General features: G+C 35.7%; 1 protein-coding gene across 1 annotated transcript in view; it reads left to right on the plus strand.

The window, feature by feature from the left end:
• DCL4 (dicer-like 4) overlaps positions 1 to 21,598 on the plus strand; it is a 337,223-nt gene extending 315,625 nt beyond the window's left edge. The window contains exon 26 of the transcript XR_016355843.1: positions 21,411 to 21,598. The gene's annotated coding sequence lies outside the window, so the exon portion shown is untranslated. The remainder of the gene's footprint in view (positions 1 to 21,410) is intronic.
• The last annotated feature ends 200 nt before the right edge of the window (positions 21,599 to 21,798 follow it).

Genomic DNA, 21,798 nt, shown 5'->3' on the forward strand with positions numbered 1-21,798 from the left:
GAGTTATTGTTAGAGTTAGAGTTAGGGCTAAAATTAGGTTAGGGTTAGGGCTAGAATTGGGATTAGAGTTAGAATTAGGATTAGAGATAGGGATATATAGGTTAGGATTAGGGGTAGAATTAGAGCTACAGTTAGCGTTAGAGTTAGGATTAGGGTTAGGGTTAGAATTAGGGTTAGAGATTGAGTTAGAGTTAGAGTTAGGGTAAGGGTAAGAATTAGTGTTAGGGCTAGAATTAAAGTTACAAATAAAGTTAGGGTTAGAATTAGGGTTAGGGTTAGGGTTAGATTTAGAGTTAGGGTTTGAGCTAGGGTTAGAGTTAGAATTAGAGTTAGAAGAAGGGTTAGAGATAGAGTTAGGGTCAGAATTAGGGTTAGGGTTAGCACAAGGGTTACAGTTAGAGTTAGAGTTGGCATTAGGGTTAGGGTTATAATTAATGTTAGTGTTAGTGTTAGAATTAGGGCTAGAATTGAGGCTAGGGTCAGGGTTAGGGTTAGGGTTAGAATTAGAGTTAGAGTTAGGGATCAAGTTAGAGTTACAATTAAAATTGGAGATAGAGTTGGAGTTAGGGTTAGATCTAGGGTTAGAGTTAGGGTTAGATTTAGGGTTAAAATTAGGGTTGGGGTTAGGATTAGAATTAGTGTTAGGGTTAGAGTTACATATAGTGTTAGGGTTAGGATTAGCATTATATATAGTGTTAGGGTTAGGATGAGGGGTAGGGTTAGGGTTAGGGTAAGGGTTGGGGTTAGGGTTAGCATTAGGGTTAGGGTTAGGGTTACAATTAGAGTTAGAGTTATAGTTATAGTTAGGGTTAGAGTTAGAGTTAGTTTTAGGGTTAGAATTAGGGGTAGGGTTAGGGTTAGAGATAGAGTTGGAGTTAGAGCTAGGGTTAGAGTTTGAATATGGGTCAAAATTAGGGTTAGGTTTAGGGTTAGAATTAGCGTTAGAGTTAGAATAATAGTTAGGATTAGGGTTATAGTAAGGCTTAGGGTTAGGGTTAGAATTAGGTATAGAGTTAGGGAACTATAAAGAGTTAAGGTTAGGGTCAAGGGTAGAATTAGAGTTAGTGTTAGAGTCAAGGTTCAGGTTAGGGTTAGGGTTAGAGTTAGAGTTAGAGTTAGAGTTAGAGTTAGAGTTAGAGTTAGAGTTAGAATTAGAGTTAGAGTTAGGATATGTGTTATTATTGCGGTTAAGGTTATTTGTAGGTTATTAATCATATTATAGTTGATGTTAGTGCTATTATTACAGTTTATCCTAGTGTTAGGGTAATAGTTAAGTTAAATTTTTATGTGGGTTAGTTCTATTATAGCGCCCATGATTAGTGCTATTGTGATACAAGTTATTAATCTTTTTAATAATGTAATCCCTACCTCTCTCTCTCTCTCTCTCTCTCTCTCTATATATATATATATATATATATATATATATATATATATATATATATATATATATCCCTCCCTCCCTCCCTCTCTTTCTCCCTAGTCTCTAACTACACCTAGTAATATCTCCCCCTATCTAAATACACCCTCTAATCTCTCTTTGTCTCTAGTCTCTAGATACGCCCCCTAATCCCTCTCTGTAATCTCTAGATACACCCTCTTATCTCTATCATCTTGCTCTCTAGATATACCTCCTACTCTCTCTCTCCCTGTTCTCTAGATACAACTCTCTCTCTCTCTCTCTCTCTCTCTCTCTCTCTCTCTCTATATATATATATATATATATATATATATATATATATATATATATATATATATATATATATATATATATATATAATTTTTAGTTTCTAGTACATATAGGGTTAGGTTAAGGTCTTTAATTTATTAAATGCTTAGTATAGTCATATATAGAGTAAGAGTTAGAGTTAGGATCCAAGGTTTACAATTTCATTTATATGACACTCAATGTTATGGTTGAGGTTAGTAAGTGGTTAAATGTTACACTAAAATAAGGGACATGGTTAAGGGAAGTATGAGATTTAGGTGTAGTGTTGGAGTATTTGGAGTACAAGTATGTTCAAATTTAGGATATATGTTATACAAATGACTCAAATAGTGCAAACCTTTAAATTCATGAAAGGGAAATTATAAGTCCCAACACAACTATTTAGATGATGTAAATAGTGTGAAATAATATATAAGAATCAATTTTATGGAAATTATTTCTCCATGATAATGTGAGAACATTATATATTGTTGAATTTTTAATAATGCTAATGCAATTTTTATTGCAATGATTAAGAATTGTAATCAATAAATATACTTATCATTAAGGACATCTATTTAGACTTATGATTTTCTTTCTTAATTAACATATTTAGTAGCCACATCCATTAAAGAAATATTTTGTACAATAATAAATTTATTTTTTCTTGTTCTCTTCTTCGTGAAAGTTACATAGAACGATGGGGAAACAAAACTACCAATACAACTAATTAGAAGTAAAATTCTAAAATTGGAGACAAGAATGAACCATATACAAAAAATAAAAATCTTTGTAATGGCGTAAATACATGTCACATTCTTCAATCATTAGGATTCTTTTGTGACCTTTGTTTGAACAATGATCATGAAAGACTTCTTTCATCATTGAGGGAAACCCATCCACTTTTGTAGATGTGTCACATATGAATTTTTATGCATCTTTCATATGCATTACTTCTATTTCCCTAACATAGTCAATTGGAAATATTGCATTCTCCACAACTTTAATTATAGCTATGCACATCTCTTTAATTATTTGTTGGCATTTGTCAAACTCGGTCTCAAAGAAATCATTTGAGGTTATTGAAGTAGTCGGGCTAGTATCAAATAATGTTTGATTATTTGTTCGAGGCATCCATAACTCAAACAATAACCTGCAAACTTATAAACAAACATCAACATATAGAAATTATCAAAATAAAAAAGTATTCATAATTAACACAAATTCTTTCAAATGAATAATTTTTAAAATAACATAAATAAAAATCAAAACTATTTCAAATGAAATAGTTAGATTGTAATGCTTGAAATGTGGTGGCATTGTCTTCCACTTTTCAAACATTACAAACATAAACATTAATAAAAAAATTATATATTGTGAAAAATATTTAAATAAGATACATAATTAATCTAATTAAATAATGATAAAATTTAAACTAAATATGTGATTTTTATATTTTAAATTAATCATTAAATTTAATAAAATACAAATTTTATTGATAAGGTGACCTTGCCATCCACATTAATGATAAAAATTAATTATGAAACATGAAAAACATAAATATTTTGAAACATGCAAATATAAAACTATTATGAAACATACAAATCTAAAACAAAAAAACCAAAAGCATTTTGACATATGAAAATCTAAAACTAATATGAAACATGCAAATATTATTCTAAATTGAAACATGCACATTAAAAATGTGCAAATGAAATGTATTATAAAATATCTAAACCAAATAGATTTTGATTCAATTTGAATTCTAAATCTAAATCAACTATGCAAGGCTAAGCTATAACTAATTTTGAAATTAAATCTACATTTAAATATAAATACATAACTAAATCTAAATCTAAATGCAAAACTAAATTAAAAATAGAAATCTCACATGCAAAAAGTTACTCCAAAACTTTAATCTACTCCTCTTCAAAAACTCTAATCCACTCCAATAATCTCCACCTCTTCCTCCCTGTAAAAACACAAAATGAATATGAAATGTGGAGCATCTGTTTTTATAACCTATGAGAGATTCCTCATATCCCCCAATAGATGTCTTTTGACATTCCACGGATTTGTTTCAAATTCCCCCACTCCCCACAAAAAAAAAGCATGAATGTGCATGCAAAAATAAATTTAACAAAAATAAAATATTTTATATTTAAAAATTTAATGAAATTATTTCAGCCCTTTTTTTTGGCCTTATTTTTTCGGGTCCTATTTTTGGCCCCTTTTGTTAGCTCCTATTATTTCAACATCCATTTGGCTTCATATGATTTTGGCCAGCTATTATTTGGAGAATTTTTCTATATTTTAAAATCTAATAATGATAAAATATATACTAAATATATGATTCATGTACTTTAAATAAATCATTAACTTTAATAAAATATAAATTGCATTGATATGGTGACATTGTCATCCACATAAATGATAAAATTATACTTTGAAACATGCAAATGTAAAACTATTATAAAACATTCTAATTTAAAACATGCAAACTAAAACCATTTTGAAATATGCAAATCTAAAACTAATATGAAACATGCAAGTCTAAAACTAATTTGAAACATGCACTTTTAAAATATGCAAATGAAAAGTATTATAAAATATATAGCTCAAAAGATTTTGAATGCAAATCTAAATCTAAATCAAACATGCAAGACTAAACTATTAAATGTAAGCATAAACAATTTTGAATATAATTTTAGAAATCTAAATGGAACTAATTGAAATTGAAATCTAAATCAAAGTAGAATATTATAACTAATTTTGAATCTGAATCTACATTTACATCTAAATCTAAATAGAAAATAGAAATCTCACCAGCAAAAAAATTACTCCAAAACTTCAATCTATTCCTGTTCAAAAACTTCAATCTAATCCTCCAATAATCACCACCTCTTCCTTCTTGCAAAAACATAAAATGAAAATGAAATGAGGAGCCTTTGTTTTATAGCTTGTGAGAGACTCCTCATCTCCCCCAACAGACGTCTCTTCACATTCCACAAATTTATTTCAAATTCTCCCACTCCCCACAAAAAAATCCATGAATCTGCATGCAATATTATATTTAACAAAAAAAAAATCATATTGAAATTGTTTTGCCCCTTTTTTTTGGGTCCTAATTTTTCGGGTGCTACTTTTTCGGGCCCTATTTTTTCAGGCCTATTATTTCGGCCTCCATTTGGCATCCTATTATTTCGGCTAGCTATTATTTTGGGAGTATTTTTATTTTATGATTTAATAATTTAATATTTAATTTAGAAGTTTGTAACTCCTACCTTTTCTTTTTTATTGACAAGGAATCTTGGCATATTCTCGTGCTGGGCATTTGTGCTGCCATTGTATAGAATGCCTCTCGGCGTAACAAGCAAAGATTACAAAAGAGTGTACCACACAAGCTGCAAATGAGGAGGTTGGGTCCTTGTCAAATCCTTGCCAAGGATGGCAACAATGCATACGAGGTGGATCTTCTTGTAGACCTAGGAGTGTCTCCTATCTTCAATATTGCAGACCTGGTCTCTTACAAAGGACCAGCTACAGATGCCATTCAAAATATTCTTAAGATCACTCAAGAGATAAGAGATCTCCAGCTCCCTCTCACTCCACCCTACAAGCAAATAAGGTCCTAGACCCAAGAGCCTACAAGAAGACAAGAAAGAAAGATTACATGGAACACTTGGTACAGTGGTTAGGAAAGGATGATGTTGAGGTTACATGGGTGAAAGAATCAAACTTCAAGAGGTTGGGCATTGATCCTACCTTACTCAACCCAAGGATGGGTTGACTTCTTTTTGTTTGGGGGAGTATGGTGCAGGGCACCTAAACCCTTTTTTTTTGTTTGGTTTGTGTTTTTTTTGTTTCGAGCCTTGTTGTGATTCTAGCCAAGTCATTGTGTTGTGTTGGTGTGCTTAAGCCAAGTTGTTTTGGCTAAGCTTTGTCTATGTGTGCTAATAAACTCTGGGTGGACACTAGGTGGTCAAAGTGGGTCAAAGTTTGTACAAGTCATTGGGAAATGGAATATGACTCAAATAAGTGCTAAGTAGTGATTTTACATCTTGTCCAAGTGTTTCGAACTCTTACAGTTCAAAGTTGATCAATTGTTGTCAAAAATTGTAAAAAGTTGCTAAGTTGCAAAAAGTTGCCAAGCGGGGTCTAGAGGGAAAAATTGAGTATTTTGGTTTCCGTGAGGCTAAGGTATGCCTAATAACCTCTATTGGACCTAGTTATATCCATCCAAGAAGGTTTCAAGGGTATAGAAGTCAAAAATGTAAAAATTGCCAAAGTTGCTTGACAACAAATTTTGCATTTTTCTTGAAATCGCATGGAAAAGAACATAAATGTTTGGTGTAATTGACCCAACGCTTTGGGAGGCCTTATAAGACCTGAAAGGATCAAGATCAAAAGGTTGGATGTTGGAAGAAGATACATTGCATTTGAATACAAACATTTTTTAGCATTTTTCCCTTTAAAGTTTTTAGTTTTTGCGATGCAAGATCAAACCAGCATATTGATGGCTATAGTTTAACTTTAGATTCAATTAATTCATGATAGTTAATTACTTTTTTCTTCAGTAAGTTTCCTTTCAAGTTTTTATTTGTTAAGGTTTTGAAAATTATTTTGGGAACGCCTTGTTTGCTGGTCTTGCCTAGGTAGCCCACACAAAAATGACTCTCCCATGAGTTCCCACCATGGAATCATCATGGAAATGAGGGAAATGGGAGAGGACATCATGTACATAATGTATTATAAAGCTTGGGCCCTAAAAATGAAGTTTTATAATTTTCCAATGATGCCCTAGGCAAGTTTTGTGCACTTGGCTAGGGAATCACAGTGCTAAAAGAAGGAACATGAAGGTTTGAATGTTGTTGATACTTCAAACCAAACTTGGAGAAGGTAGAGAGACAAAAAATGAAGCTTTGTGCCAAAGGAGAGGTTTCCAAAATCAAATTTGCTACCCTTGTGAAGAGGCCCTAGGTGATGCTACAATTTTTTCTTAAAACCCTTGTATCAAGGCTAAATTCTTGCTTTATGTTGTACGAACACCTTGAGAACCTAAAACCTTGAAAATCCTTGAGGTATTCCAAAAGGGTACTCATAAATCAAATTTTTTTTCCACCTTGCTAAGGGAAGTTTTGAGATATTTCTTGTTTTGCCTAACTAGGAGGCCTAATTAACTAGGCCTATTTTGGATAGTTTTGGTCTTTGAAAAAAATGGGTATCAAAACCTTGCAAAGAAGGATATCAGGAGCTTAGGGAAGGTCAAATATGACTTTTGGAAACCCTCATCCCAACAAAAAGGAGTTGTAGTCCATTTGGTTGCAAAATGGTGTATGGAGGTGCCTAGGAAGAGCACCTTGAAAAGGAGCATGCGAGCAATTCATTGATGTTATCTTGGTAGGAGTTTGTGGTAGGATCTAATAAAGGTCCTCTAGTGGTTTGGGTTGAGCAAAGAACCTGATCATAGGCCTAAGAAAGTCCTAAGAGAGTTAGGACTAAGTGTTAGCAACCTACCTTGTGTTACATCAAAGATAGCTGATGGTGTTATCAGTGTTGGGAGTCAGGTTTGAACAAAAATTGATTGGTTGGAAATATTATGAATGCTCAGGTCGTCGTTGGGCTCTCTAGCTGTAGAATTAGGTGACAGGAAGTAGCAGGAGTCAATTCCTCATGCTTACATATGCTTAGATGATCAGGATTTTCACCACAGAGATGTTCGTGGCCTGAAAATTCCATACAATACTCACTTTGTATTAGGTGATTGGAAAGACCTTCCATACTCATCAAGACTGATTGTGTTGTATATAGTGGGTCAAGTGTGTCCCAACGTGGGCATTGATCTAGATTTGATATTGAAGTGTTGCTACAAGTGCCATTATTTTTTTAAGGATTTTTACTCAACATATATTCTGTAGCTTCTGGTTTGATACAAGTCCATTCATCTTTGAGAATCGCAACTGTTATAAGAGAAGAATTGAGCAAACTAGAAACGTAATCCCTTCTCTCATTCGTGTCTGCTACCAAATTGTAACGTGTCCTAGCTAGAATGTAACCCACAATTGGTGATTATGGATTGTAACTGAAGGAATTCTCTAGGATGGAGGGTTTAAAATAGTGATTTTAAATAACAATAGTAAACATGAATGGTCGGTTGTCCAAGTTGGCATTTAAGACAAACAAGTTGGGATCGTAGGAGCTTAACGACAGAAGATGATAGTTCACAATATAAGGTATTGACATTTGTGAGAAGGCACTTGAACAATTGAGAGTCTTTGGGTCAGTAACTTTACATTGGGAACTAAATATAGACTCTACCCTGATAATCTCGCTACCAAGAATCACTTACACTGGGTACATAATAGTCGAACATGCCAGATTACATTGAAGATAGTTGTTGATGTTCACCATTTCTGAGGAGAGGAATTAACAACAATCATATTCTTGACAATATTGTTCTTGTATATTACTGGCAATAGCAAGTAAATCTAGTATTCTAGATAGAAGATGCAATGAATAGTATTAGGACCCGAGCTATCTAATTATTTTTGGCAATGTGGATTGGAGACGATATAGAACCTAGCAGTCTCAACTCAACTATAGAGACAGTCATTGATGCCATCGTCGAGTCTCATATACTCAGTGGAAGCAAAGCTCAGTTCCTAATGTTGTGTTTATGGACATTAATTAATAGCCTGGAGTAAGGTTTCAATAAGCCATTGTAAGAACACACACAAATGACATGTAGGAAAGCCTACAGTATGGATAAGCCACTTAGAGAATAGTGGACGAGAACAATGACAATTGATAGTTAAACCACACAACAAATTAGAAAATGACAGTGTAGAAATAATGTTAGAATTTGTTTGGGCTCAGATGGGAATCTGCTGCTTGACCAATCATTAAATTTGTTGATATTGAACAGTGCTCTAAATTCTAATAGAGTGATCTCAACCTATTTTAGGATTGACATTTCTAAGCGAAGCCTTCAAGTCATAAGAGAGGTGGTACATAAGCTTTCTTTTTGGAGTATTATCACATTCAGCGTGAGCAGTTACCTTGACACAAAACTCATGTAGGTTAAACACACAAGTGGTGTCAATCTGTAGATGGTTGTCCCAAAAATAATTGCACTTTCGGTTGATTGAAGCTTTCAATATTCAAAAGTCATTGGTGGGTAGCATCCAGATAGAATTGGATATCGTCTGATATTTGAGTTTGTTTTGAAGACTCTTTGAAGATCAAACAAACCCCAGATTGCTCAAGATTGTGGATATTAAAACTAGTGACAATGCCATGCAACACATAGAGCCTTAGTTGTAATCCTCAGGCAGGGACACACTCCTAAGGGTTCTCTACAGGAAAATTAGCTTAGGAATATTGGTTAACAATATTTCAAGGCAATAGGAAAACTTAGCTCAAATAGGTTATTACAATAGCAATCCACAAGGAAGTGTATATCAAATTGGGGTAGTTTGATCCCAAAAAATAGGACAATGGAAGATCGAAAAAACATCTTTTCAGAGGAAGTTAACAAGACAATGAATGGCCCTCAACTAAGAGACTTGCAAGAAGAGAGATATTTTGGTCAGTTGTATGTGTTTGGGTCGCAATTAGAACACATGGAATCCTCAAATGATGTTCTCTCCAATTGGGAGAGATAGAAACATATTTGTCCAAAATAGAACTGATAGAGGGTAGTCTCTTAAATTGTGCTTTACAACCTTCAATGGTGACCTTGGTCCAGCCCAAGTTTATGGAGCATCCAAATAAATGGGTTAGCCTTGTGGTTGCTTCTTGTTTCAATGAGATTATGCGAATAACATCTCCTACAACTTATAGTGATGTGGTGTTGAAGAAAGTTTTGCAACTAATAGTGAAGAACTAGAAGGATTTACAAGTTAAAGGGATTCCTATGAGGTAGGAACAAATTTTCTTGACATGTGAGTCCACTAATACATCTGATCCTATTTGTGGGAGTCTTAATAATGAAGAGGTGGCAAAAGAAATTGAGACCAGTGCATGGAAACATGTAGATAAGATGATTTTAGCTGTGTATAAGGAACATACAAGTTTCTACGGTGTTGATTTGGAGTTTAGCTTTGGCAAACATGTTGATGAGGCTAGTTGTACTCGAAATAGTAGCATGTTGGAATCTTTGTGTGATGAACCATATGTTTCTTATACACATGATATAAATTTAGAGGAATGATCCAAGATCCTGCTGCAAGATGATGAGTTGCATCAACATGACAATAATGAGATGCATGCCTCACAGAACCAACTAAAGGTTAGTGAAGAAATGGTTGTGGCATCTTTGGTACATTATGACAACACTCACAGGATAGTTAAGGATCTCTGTAGGAAGGCTCAAAAGGAAGTGGAAGGAGATTGGCTTGTTGTTGATTTATTGGTAACCAAAACAACCCTTGAATCTATGAAATTAGATTATTTATGTTTGTTTTGTGACAGGGATTGTATTCTTAATGTTGTTGAAATATATGGTGATAAGTGGAGTTAAGAAAATAATGAGATTATGGAGCTCAACAAGGAGCTTAAGTATGCTCATAAGGCATTGGACGATGCACAAATTGCTTTTTAGAAAGTAGAAAATCAGGTTAGGATCACAAATCATTTTCGAGAGCATGAGAGTGAAGAGAGTCAACAGTTTTTCCAAGAAGTAATTAATGAACTTGATAGCATTCAACAAACTTATGACTTGGATAGTTGTCCCAAAAGACCAAGTACCAAAACTTCATATCACATTCAACTTATGGACAACCCTTTGTTTAAAGTGGATGCTGACTAGATAATGGAGAACCCGCTATTCGAGTCCAATGATGGTACACTCATTGATTTTGGTCAGGAGTTTTGGATTGACAATTGTTGCAACCAAGAGGTTGTTGCGTTGATAGAGGGACATGAGACTAATTACAAATCATCCTTGGACAACAATGTGATGAGTAGTTTAGCTAGAGTGCAAACAGTAAGAGGGGTAGTGTTGTGGCAGTTGAGCAATTGGAGTACTCCACCCACAATGGGCACAAATCAGTAATACAATACATATAGTTGGGGAGATGGATGACCCTTTTGTTTTTGGGATCTAGGAGGAACATTCCCATGGTTCACAATGTTTCCAGGAGTTGGCTAGCACACAATTGAGTTCCCATGATTATTTGGCCACAATGGTGCTTGTGATCTCAATTGGAGTAAGATTCTCAGTCAAATTGGGGATCTTCTTTTATATGATGGTAGCACACATCAAGTTTTTCTAATTGAACATGCACATGGAATGGTTTGGGATCCTGGTGTTGACAGTATGTATCTATGGCATTGTGAGGATTTTTTCGTAGTTCTATACAGTTTGAGATTGGATCTAATGATAATCAAAGTTGTACGACTTGCAGCGATACTTCATAGTTTAACATGGGATCCAGGGATCCAGTTAATGGAAAGGTTGCATTTTGGCACATTGCTTCGTAGCGAGGCATGATTTGTTTTCATATTGGGCTATAGAGCTACCTACAAATTCATATGTGATCCTGGTACTAATTGCTTGAGGACGAGCAATCTTGAGGAGAGAAGATTTGTAATGTCCCCTTTTTTGGATCATTAGGAAATTAAAGACATATTCATATAATATTAAAATTAACTACGAGATCATGAATTAAAATTATAGAAGGTCAATTTAATATTATAAGGTAGGCTAAAGGTGACAAGGCATAAGATGAAGGGACATGAAGGTAATTGAAGAGTCATAGCTTTGAGGATTAAAAGGGAGCGACTCATTCATTCTGAGTATGGTTTATGATTCAGATTTTAGTTTTTCTCTTGTGAGAGTTATTCGAAAAGCTTTAACTTTCATCTAGCATGAGGACATCAACCCTTGCACTAGTAGACCGTAGACGTAAACCCATTGTCTATGGAGACGTCACATCAGGTGTCTCGCATGTGCTTACAAGTTCTTTTCTTAGTATTCCAATCTAACTATAAAACTATGTTTAAGATTGGACTTTCGAATAATAGTTATTGTATTGTTGTTGTATAATGCAATAACACATTTGAAGGTATTTCATGAGAATCTACAGTTTTATATTATTGGTTTATAATGCAACCTCGCATGTTTAAGTTTTGAATACTATTTTGAGAAAGAAATCGGGTTGATATTCATTTGTGATATTTCAAAAATTTGGATTAAGTTGGAAAGAATAAACAATTGCTAAAATTCAAATCTCATGAATAAAATTAGACGTATCCTATAACTTAGCTTGTACTAATAGATCTAATCCTCCCCTTCATCCCAACATCACCCACTACATCTCTAAAAAGACCATCAGGCATGAAACCCATCAATCATTTTAGAAAGGTTAAACTATAGACCATCAATATTTTTAGAAAGGTTAAACTATAGACTTTCTAATATGAAATGACTTTTCATCCCAAATAGTTAGCACTAAAAGCCTAGGGATTGGCATTCCCCCATGCGTGAGAAATAAACTATTTTTTTACTAATTTATTCTATTAGTAATAGAAAATATGTTAAAATTTTAATAATAAGATCTATTTTTTAATTTGAAAATTAAAACGTATAATAAATGTTTTCACTTTAGTTTTTTGAATCTTAATTTAATGGCTGTAAAAAAAAATATAGATCAAACATTATCATATTATTAGTAAATTTTCTGTGATTGTGTTTTGGAGAATGTGGAGAAGCATTGGCTGCCAGCTGGGCTAGGGTTTTTCCCCTAGCCTGTTCTTGGTGTTTGATCTTTACTATTTTTCTGTTCTATTTGGATTGCTAGCTACTGGACATAATTTGCGTCGGTGTTTTTGGAAATCTTCTGCAGTCAATTTTGGATTGGGGTTTTATTGTTTGCATGGCAGGGCCTAGGATTTCTTCTCCGTTGGTGAGAACAGATGGTTCTTCTCCAACTATGCATGCAATGCGATCTGAATCGTTTTATTCAGGGGAGAGCTCCAAGCTGAAAAAAGTTAATGGTTGTTTTCCGCGTAGCCATGATCGCCCTGTTCTGGTTATTCCTCCAACGGCTGTAATGGAGGACATTGATTATTGGACCAAGCATGCTTTGATATGCAAATTTCTTGGAATCCGGATTTCCCTATCTGCTCTTGAGAATTGGATCTGCCGCTCATGGCAGGTGGAAGGCGATATGGAGATTATGTTGGCGGGGAATAGTTATTTTTTTGTTGTATTCTCTTGCATGTCTGATCAGGATCGTGTTTTTGAAGGAGGCCCTTATTTCTACAACCATGTGAGGTTATTTGTCAAACCTTGGCATTCAGGTTTTAATTCTGCTGAGGATCTCCCTTCAACAGTGCCAGTTTGGGTTTGCTTGCCTTGTCTTCCCTTGGAATTTTGGCGTGAAGACATCCCTCGACAAATTGTTGCTTTGTTGGGGAAGCTGGCTACGATCGCACATCAATCCCTCGATAAAAAGGTTATTTCTTATGCTAGAATTTGTGTTGAAATTAATTTGAATAACCCATTACCAGATTCTTTGGGAATTTGTATGGGGGATTTTTCTTGGGTGCAGCAGTTAGATTATGAATCTCTCCCTTTCCGTTGTCAAATTTTTCATGAGTATGGTCATTTACTGCGTCAGTGCCCTCGTAACTCAAGTTTCAAAGGAGTGGATGGTTCTACAGCTGGCAATACTGGTGGTTTGGCAGATACTACAGGGAAAGGACAATCTCAAATGGCTAATACTACCAAGGGGATGAATCCGCAAGATGCTACAGGTAAGGGTAAGGCTCAAATGTAGGATAAGGACGGATTTACCCCTGTTCGCCCTCGTGCTAAGGGCTGTGGTCAAAAGAGGCCTTTGAAAGAAAGATTATCTGATTCAGGTTTTAACCGCTTTGAGGTGCTGGATAGTATGGTTCTAGAGGAGGGTATTCCTCCTCCTATCTCTTCTGATCCAGTTTTCCCAGATGAGAGATTTGTTCCTAATGATGCTTGTGGGGCATCCCAAGTTGTAGTATATCAGAATTGTGAGGTCCCTATAGCTCCTGTGACAGAGGCTCTGGTGACTCCTGTAGTGTTGGAGGATAATGATGTTGTTTTAGCTAACTTGGTTAAGGATGTGCTACCATCAGGTAAGGGCAAGGGTTCTCCTCTCCCCTTGGGGTTGATGTCTCGACCCTTTAAGCAGGCTTCTTCTACTCCTCCTCTAAGGAGTGGGTGCAAAATAGACCAAGAGAAGATTAAACTCACAGGAGATATATTGATTGAGTCTGGTTCAGTGAAACCTTTGGATTCTCATTTTCCCAATTCTACCCAATGATGATTATTCTCTCATGGAATGTAAGGGGGCTGAATAGCATCCCTAGACAAAAGGCTATTCATAACTTGGTGGTTGATCATAGCCCTGATGTTTTTTGTATCCAAGAGACTAAGCTCTCTGTGGAGTCTATGGTCCAACATGCCTCTAGTATTTGGTCTCGTGGCCAATGCCAGTGTGTTGGGGCAACAGGCAGTGAGGGTGGTTTAGTTATATTTTGGGATCCTCAAAAAATTTCTCCTCTTGGCTGGATGTCTTCTCGCTCAGCTCTCTCTATGGTAGCTTCTGCTCTAGACTCAAGAGAGGTAATCATGGTTACTAATGTGTATGCACCTGTTGATCTTGTGGGAAAGGAGGAACTTTGGGAACATATTCAATATGTTAGAAATTGTCATCCTTATCATCCTTGGGTGTTAGCAGGGGGACTTCAATTCAGTTTTAAGTCTGGAGGAGAAGCATGGTGGTTTGGCTAGATTGGGGCCTTCTTCTGCTCTTCTTCGGCAACATATATCTCTTTTGCATCTCTCTGATGTTAAGCCTTCTAATGGTCTCTATACCTGGAATAATCGCAGGACTGGTGTTGCTTCTATCTCAGAACGTCTGGATAGATTTCTTGTTTCTTGCTTCTGGGTTAGTGGCACCCTTGCTATCTCTTCGAAAATCCTTGATTAGAGGGGTTCAGATCATTGGCCAATCAAATTTTCTGCTATAGGGGCTTATGTTCTGAAGCATCCTCCTTTTAAGTTCCAGTTGATGTGGCTTCGGGACTCCTCTCTTCATGATTGTGTTTTCTGTTGGTGGAAAGATGGTGCTCCTGCATATGGTACTGCAATGTTCTCATTTTCTAAAAGGTTTCAATATGTTAAAAGGCAGCTCAAGATATGGAATAGGGAATGCTTTGGGAACCTTCACTTTATGAAGAGGCTTGCTCAAGAAGATCTTGATGTCATCACAAGGGAGATTAGAGATCGAGGTTTCTCAGACGATCTTGGCAAGGCTGAATCCCTTGCTTCCAGAGCTCTAGAAGAATGGGAACTTTGAGAGGAAATTTTTTGGAAGCAAAAGGCTAGAGTTGATTGGCTCCAGGAAGGTGATCGTAACATTGCCTTTTTCCATAAAAAAATGCAATCTCGCCGGAATCAGAGCACTATCTCTTCTTTGGTTAATTCTCAAGGTATCCAACTGAATTCCTTGCCAGCTTTGTTCCAGGAGGCTATTTGGTACTTCTCTACCCTCTTCTCTGAGGACTCTCCTCCTGCTGATAATGAAGAAAATCTTATTTTGTCATGTATTCCTTCCCTTATCACTCAGGAAATGAATGATTATCTCATGCATCCTATTTATTTGGAAGAGTTGGAGGAGGTGGTCTTTGGCATGCCTAAGGGTAAGGCTCCTGGTCCTAATGGCTTTCTAGTTGAATTCTTTCAGAAATTTTGGGACATCATTAATCATGATTTGTTGGAGGTGGTTAAAGAATCCTATGCTAGCAAGCAGATGCTTCGAGCTTTGAACTCTACATTCTTGACTCTTATTCCTAAGAGAGAGGGTGCTAATCAATTGGAGTTTTTTAGACCAATTGCCTTATGTAATGTGGTTTACAAAGTTATTACTAAGTTGATTGTTGAGAGATTGAAAAGGTGGCTTCCCATTATTATCTCAGAAGAACAAGGCGGTTTTGTTGCTGGCAAAAATTTTTTGGATGGCGTGGTTATTGCTACTGAGGCTATTCACTCTATGGCTACTTCAAGGGAGAGAGCCATGTTTGTTAAGCTGGATATGGCTAAGGCTTATGATAGAGTTAAATGGAGCTTCCTAAGGAGTATTCTTCTTTCTTTTGGATTTAGCTCTGACTGGGTGAGTTGGATTATGAGTTGTGTTACTTCTACCTCTTTTTCTGTTCTTATTAATGGTCAGCCTTCTCAACTATTTGGTGCTTCTAGAGGCCTCCGCCAGGGTGACCCTCTCTCCCCATATCTATTCATCATCATGGCTGAAGGCTTGGGCAGATTCATTAAGCATCAGGTGTCCCAGAATTCTATTCAAGGCTGGCGGTGTGGTAATGGCTTACCTTCTCTTTCCCATCTTCAATTTGTTGATGATTCTGCTCTTGTTGGTCTTGCTAGGATCAAGGAAGCTGAAGCCTTTCGACATGCTTTGGACATTTATTTGGCAGCTTCAGGCCAAAAAGTTAATGAGCACAAATCTTCCATTTACTTTTTTAACACTCCTAATTCTATTCAGCACAGGATTGTTGGTATCCTACGATTTCAGATAGGATCACTTCCTTTGACTTATCTTGGCATCCCTATTGCTGTTTCCAAGCAGCCACGTTTCTTCTAGAAAAATTTGAATACCAAGCTTCAAGATAAGGTAAATCATTGGACTCATAGATGGCTTTCTATTGCTTCCCGAGTTACTCTTCTTCAAGCTGTTATCCAAGCTCTTCCTACTTATCGAAGCATGGTTCACGCTGCACCTATTTACTTTCTCAAGGAGTTTGATGCTCTTTCTCGACAATTCCTTTGGAGTGGTAATTTGCGTAGTACTAAATGGAGCTTGGTTAATTGGGCAACTGTTTGTAGGCCTAAAAAGGAGGGTGGTCTTGGTCTTCGATCTGCTCTATTGAGTAGTCAAGCTTTGGCTGCTAAACTTTACTGGTGATGGTGCTCTGGACAACATCAACTTTGGGCTCGTATTATCACTCATAAATATTTTCATGGTGTTGATCCTTGCTCTATTTCTACACTTCCTCTTGAAGGTCATGGCTCAATGGTTTGGCATACTTTGAAGACAGGTGCGATGTTGGTAAAGAGGGGTCTGTTTTGGATATGTAAAGGAGGTTCTCAGGCTTTGTTTTGGTCTGATGCTTGGGATGGATTCCCTTCCATTTTATCCATGTACCCTCATCTTCAGCCTCTTTGTGACACTTTTCTTGCCGCTGGATGGGATAAAGTGGCTCATTACAAGACTCCTTATCAATTGGGACCTTTTTTTGGTTACAGATGGAAGCATTCTTCTGATTGGCCTCCTGGAGGTATAGACATGGATCGTCAAGAGCTTTCTCAAATTCTGGCCTCCAGAGAGTGTTCTTCTTTGCCTTGTCCAGATGTTTTGGCTTGGGGCGGTACTTTGTCTGGTAAATATCATGTCTCTGTTGGGTATCAAGAGATAACTAGAAAATTATTTGGGGATGCTGAGATCCCTTGGTGGAAGCAAGTTTGGAATAAAGTTTCTTGGTCCAAGTGCAATTTTTTCATGTGGCTAGTGGCTCACAACCGTTGTCTTACCTGGGATAATCTTTCTAAACGTGGATTTCAGGGCCCCTCTTATTGTGTTTTGTGTGGTAATGGAGAGGAGTCTGTTTCCCATCTGTTCTTCCATTGCTCCTATTCTACTCAGATATGGCACCTTTGGTGGAGCGCTTGGGGTTGCTCTTGTCGGCATGCTTCCTCTTTGCCTGAGTTCTGGGCCCGCCTGGGTACTGCTCCCTCCAAGTCTTCTTTTCTCCATGCTGCTTGGATTGCTAGCCCATCTTTCATGCTTTGGCATATCTGGTTGGAGAGGAATTGTCGCATATTCCAAGATGTTCGACTTGGTGTTTTGCATCTTTGGTGGAAAATATCACATTATCTTCAGGAAACTATTCTTGTGAAGTGTGAGCTTGATGGGGGTATGGATCCAGTTGATCTTGCTATCTGGAATCGCCTCAATTTTCATTTGCAGGATGGGGCTGCAGCTCATAGGTTTCCTTCTATGTCCAGGTAGCTTCACCATTAGAGGAAGGGTCGGGTTAACCGGGATGGGCACTGGACTCCTCCCTGTGGAGTTCTGAAAATTAACACTGATGGTTCTTCCTGTGGGAATCTTGGTCCGGCTGGTATTGGTGGAGTGGCTCGTTGTAGTTCTGGGGATGTTAAATTTTTCTTCTTAGTTCATAAGGGTGATTATACTAAAAATCTCATGGAAGCTCAGGCTATTTTATATGCTGTGGAACAGTGTTGCTTGCGGGGATGGAGTAAGATTATCTGTGAGTCTGATTCCCAGGTGGTGGTGAACATGCTTTCTTCGCAAGAGCTTGAGGATTTTAGTTGGCAGTTGGCCATTGTTGTAAGCAGATTCTTTTCTTCTCTTCCTCTTTTTCAGTTCATTAGGTTAATGTATATTCCTCGTGAATGGAATAGAATTGCTGATTGTTTAGCCAAATGGGCATCTAGTCATGATCTGGGTTGGAATATTAGGGATAGGAGGCAACTGTCCTTTGAGATGGTGCAAGAATTTGATGATCTTGTTGCTCATGATCAAGCTCCTTGTTGAGCTCTCCTTGTTGTATTCCTTTCTGTCTTAATAAAATTTTACCCCTCTTTTTGCAAAACTAAAATAAGAAGAAAAGTTTTAATGTTTTTTAAAAGTTTAGTGAACCCAAATATTTAAGGAAATTAATTTTTTTGGTTGATTTCATTCATGTTTTTTCTTTTTTTTCCTAAAATGACAGAAACCATATTCTTTCTGAGAAAAGGATTTTGTACGTAATTGTTATTCAATAGCAGGCATAATTGATTAGCGATTGATCTGAAATAGTCTAGGTTACCAACTCATTGCAGGTTACATTGCTTGCTTGATTAACAATTGGCAGCCAAAAATCCTTAAAGCAATTTGTCTGACCTTTTATCTTAGATTTGATTTGTGTACATTTAATGCATTCACGCCTTAAATAATATAACCTATTCTAGTTGATTTCATACTCATACTGATATTCAAATATTTCTTTAATGCTTTCACCAATAGGAAGCTTCATAAAATGTTTCCATGCATTTGCTTTAGTGCTCGATAAGATTGAATGAATGAATGAGTGAAGGATTTTAATAACGTCCATGAGGCCAAAGCAGCCTATGGGACCCGCCTGCTAACAACTAGCATAATCCAGTTGTAATCCTTTGACTAATTCTTCTCTTCTTCAGTGATGATCAGGTTTGCAGTCTTATTTAGTTGCTTTTCTTCAAAGAGGTGGCCCATATTGTTGTTTTTTAACATCTTTGAATACCCAGATCTGATGTCATTGTACGTCAGACAGTCCATAACAAAGTGATGTTTTGTTTCGATTGCCCATGTGTCACAAAATAGGCAAGTCCTATCTTAATAAAGTAATCCCAAAGTAACACATCCACATGGCCAATAGGAATAAATTGCTTCCTTTTGTAGTAGTATGTATAAGTATCATTGTGGAGAAGATTTTATTTTTGTTGTTATTAACTTGTTTACTATTAATAAGTTATATGTAGTATAATATCATATTATATGTATAATTTTAAATATTGTAGTATAATATATAAAATATATTTAAAATAATAATAAATTTTTTAGTTTGTATAATATTAAGTTTAATATTATAATCATATATATAGAGATGTTAATAAAGAGATAGGGGAGAGCTAGTAGTTGAGTACTTTAATTTTGCACTTTACGAGATTTCAATCATATGGAAATTTACACATGTTCTTATATTTCAATAAATTGGAATACTCTTTTTTTGAGCTATAGAATATTAGCCACTAAGGCTTGACAAATTTATTAGATGGAGCTACAAGCTATTCTCTCCATTACTCAATTTTATTCATGAAGAGAACTCAACTCACAATGAATAACCTCTAGCCCAATTTTCCCTTCTATAGAATCCTTGTATCCCTTGTAAATCACACTTCCTTCCTTGATGAACAACACATGGCTATTAATAGTAAAGGAAACATATAGCCAACAGATTACCTTTCAACTTTCCCAAGAGACCACCTAGAGAGATGTAATTTCAATTTTTCCAAGTGGGTTCTAGAAAATGTTTCTTTCCCCATTTTAATGTAACCATTCAATAAAGATAACTTCATGACTCTCCTTTTTCTCACGCCATTTTCAACTTCTTGTATCATTTTGGACACCTTTTTAGGTACATGTAGACGTATAGATATAGTGCACGACTCTTCCCCTTGGTCCCAATTCAAGAAGTGTATCCATATGATTTTAGATGATAGAAAAATGTGCCCTTTGTTGAGAAATATGATTGCCTCTACATAGAGGCCAAAAATATTAAATATTTTTAATCTCCTAGACCTTTACACATAGAGATCTATACACATTTGTGATAATTATTAATCACCTAATCTTAATAGAAAATGAAAATAATAGCAATTGCTTTGGGTGATGCAAAATTGCCTTAAACTAGATGTTCTTTCATCATCTCTTCAAACCCATAAAATCTTCTTATTACAGTGTAGATAGATTGGAGCATAAGAATGTATTTCCTTCTGCTAGCTCTCGTGATCAGTTTGGAATATATGAAGTCAATGATGATGACACTAATTTTTATCTACTTGCATGAACAAAAACCGTGGATATCTTTTTTTGGTATTCCTAGTTTGATGCTTCTTGTTTGTAAACTCTAGTTGGTATTTCCAAGCTTTACCTCATCTGTAACGGATTCCATTTGTTCTTATTCATTATATTTAATTATTGAAGGTAATACATATAAGTACCAATCTATAGACTTACGTTGTATTCCCAACCACCCTTTTAGGATTCATAATATTAGAACATTTGAACATTTTCTTTGCCAAGATGTACTTCTTTGCTTCAAAAGGTCTTCCTTTTCATATAGTCTTGAAATAGAGAAAGTTTGTGTTGCAAAGTGACAAACCCTAATTCCTTGTCTCTTTGCAATAAGAAGAGTCCCTCTTTGAGCTTTTCCTTGCTAAAGGAAGAAAGTTTTCTTTACATCTCCCTCTTTTGTATTTAGTGTTGGTATTTTTGTTAGGGATTAATTAAAAGCAAAACCCTTGGCTTGTAATGTTGTAAAGCTCTACAATAGTATTAAAATGACAAGAAAGTCCTTCTAGAATCAATTTTTGAGCTAAGAAAACTTTTGTTGACCATTCATGAAACATGCCTCGAGAAAGCCAATGAGAAAAGACTTCGACTTACTCAAAGTTTCTTCGTTATGCTTTTTGAGACATGCCACAAACATTCTTTAAGGTTATTGATTGCAAAACTATTTGTATTTTATTTTATTTGAACCATCATTTTCAGCTATAAGAACTTTTTCACACTACATGGTTCTCTTTTAGTCCATATACCTAACAATATTGCTTAAATTTTAACTTGGGATGCAATCTACAGCTCAAGGATTGTTTGCTAAAAATTTACCTATTTGGAATATGGATGCTTTGCAAAGAAAAATTGTGTAGAGCTTTAACATGGTTGTTTATTCTTTTCTTAAATGAGCTTCTACATTTACCAAGTATATTTACTTCTTAGTTGTCCAAATTTAGAAGGAAGTTTGTTAATCTTTTAGTTAATGGCCTCAATTCTTTTGTTCCTTGCATGAACAAGTAATAAAAAATCTTCATCTGGTTTTGTAGCATTTATAGACCACGTGTGGCTTTCAAGAGGGCTAGAGGATTCAGAGGCAGAACATTGTTGTCCACCAACTATTGTTGCATATTATTATGATTTCATAAACATCAATCAAATAATGATTACCTGTTTTGTATCATTATGAGGACATGATTTTTATCATAACTAATATCAGCATTAGAATTTAAATGCATTTATTCTATATTCAAATTTATTTACTTATTTAATATTATTTGAAATGTGCAAAATTAGGGGCTAAGGTATGGTGGAATTTCTATAATATGGGGTAGGTTGATGGTTTGCTGCATGTGAAATTAACTTAAACAACAACCTTACATATATTACTATTTGACGATGTATTAATTCAATGGTTCCCCATTACTATTATGACAA

The sequence above is a fragment of the Cupressus sempervirens genome, chromosome 9, assembly GCF_028749045.1.
Source record: "Cupressus sempervirens isolate cs-2001-9-10 chromosome 9, ASM2874904v1, whole genome shotgun sequence".
Classification (NCBI taxonomy): domain Eukaryota; kingdom Viridiplantae; phylum Streptophyta; class Pinopsida; order Cupressales; family Cupressaceae; genus Cupressus; species Cupressus sempervirens.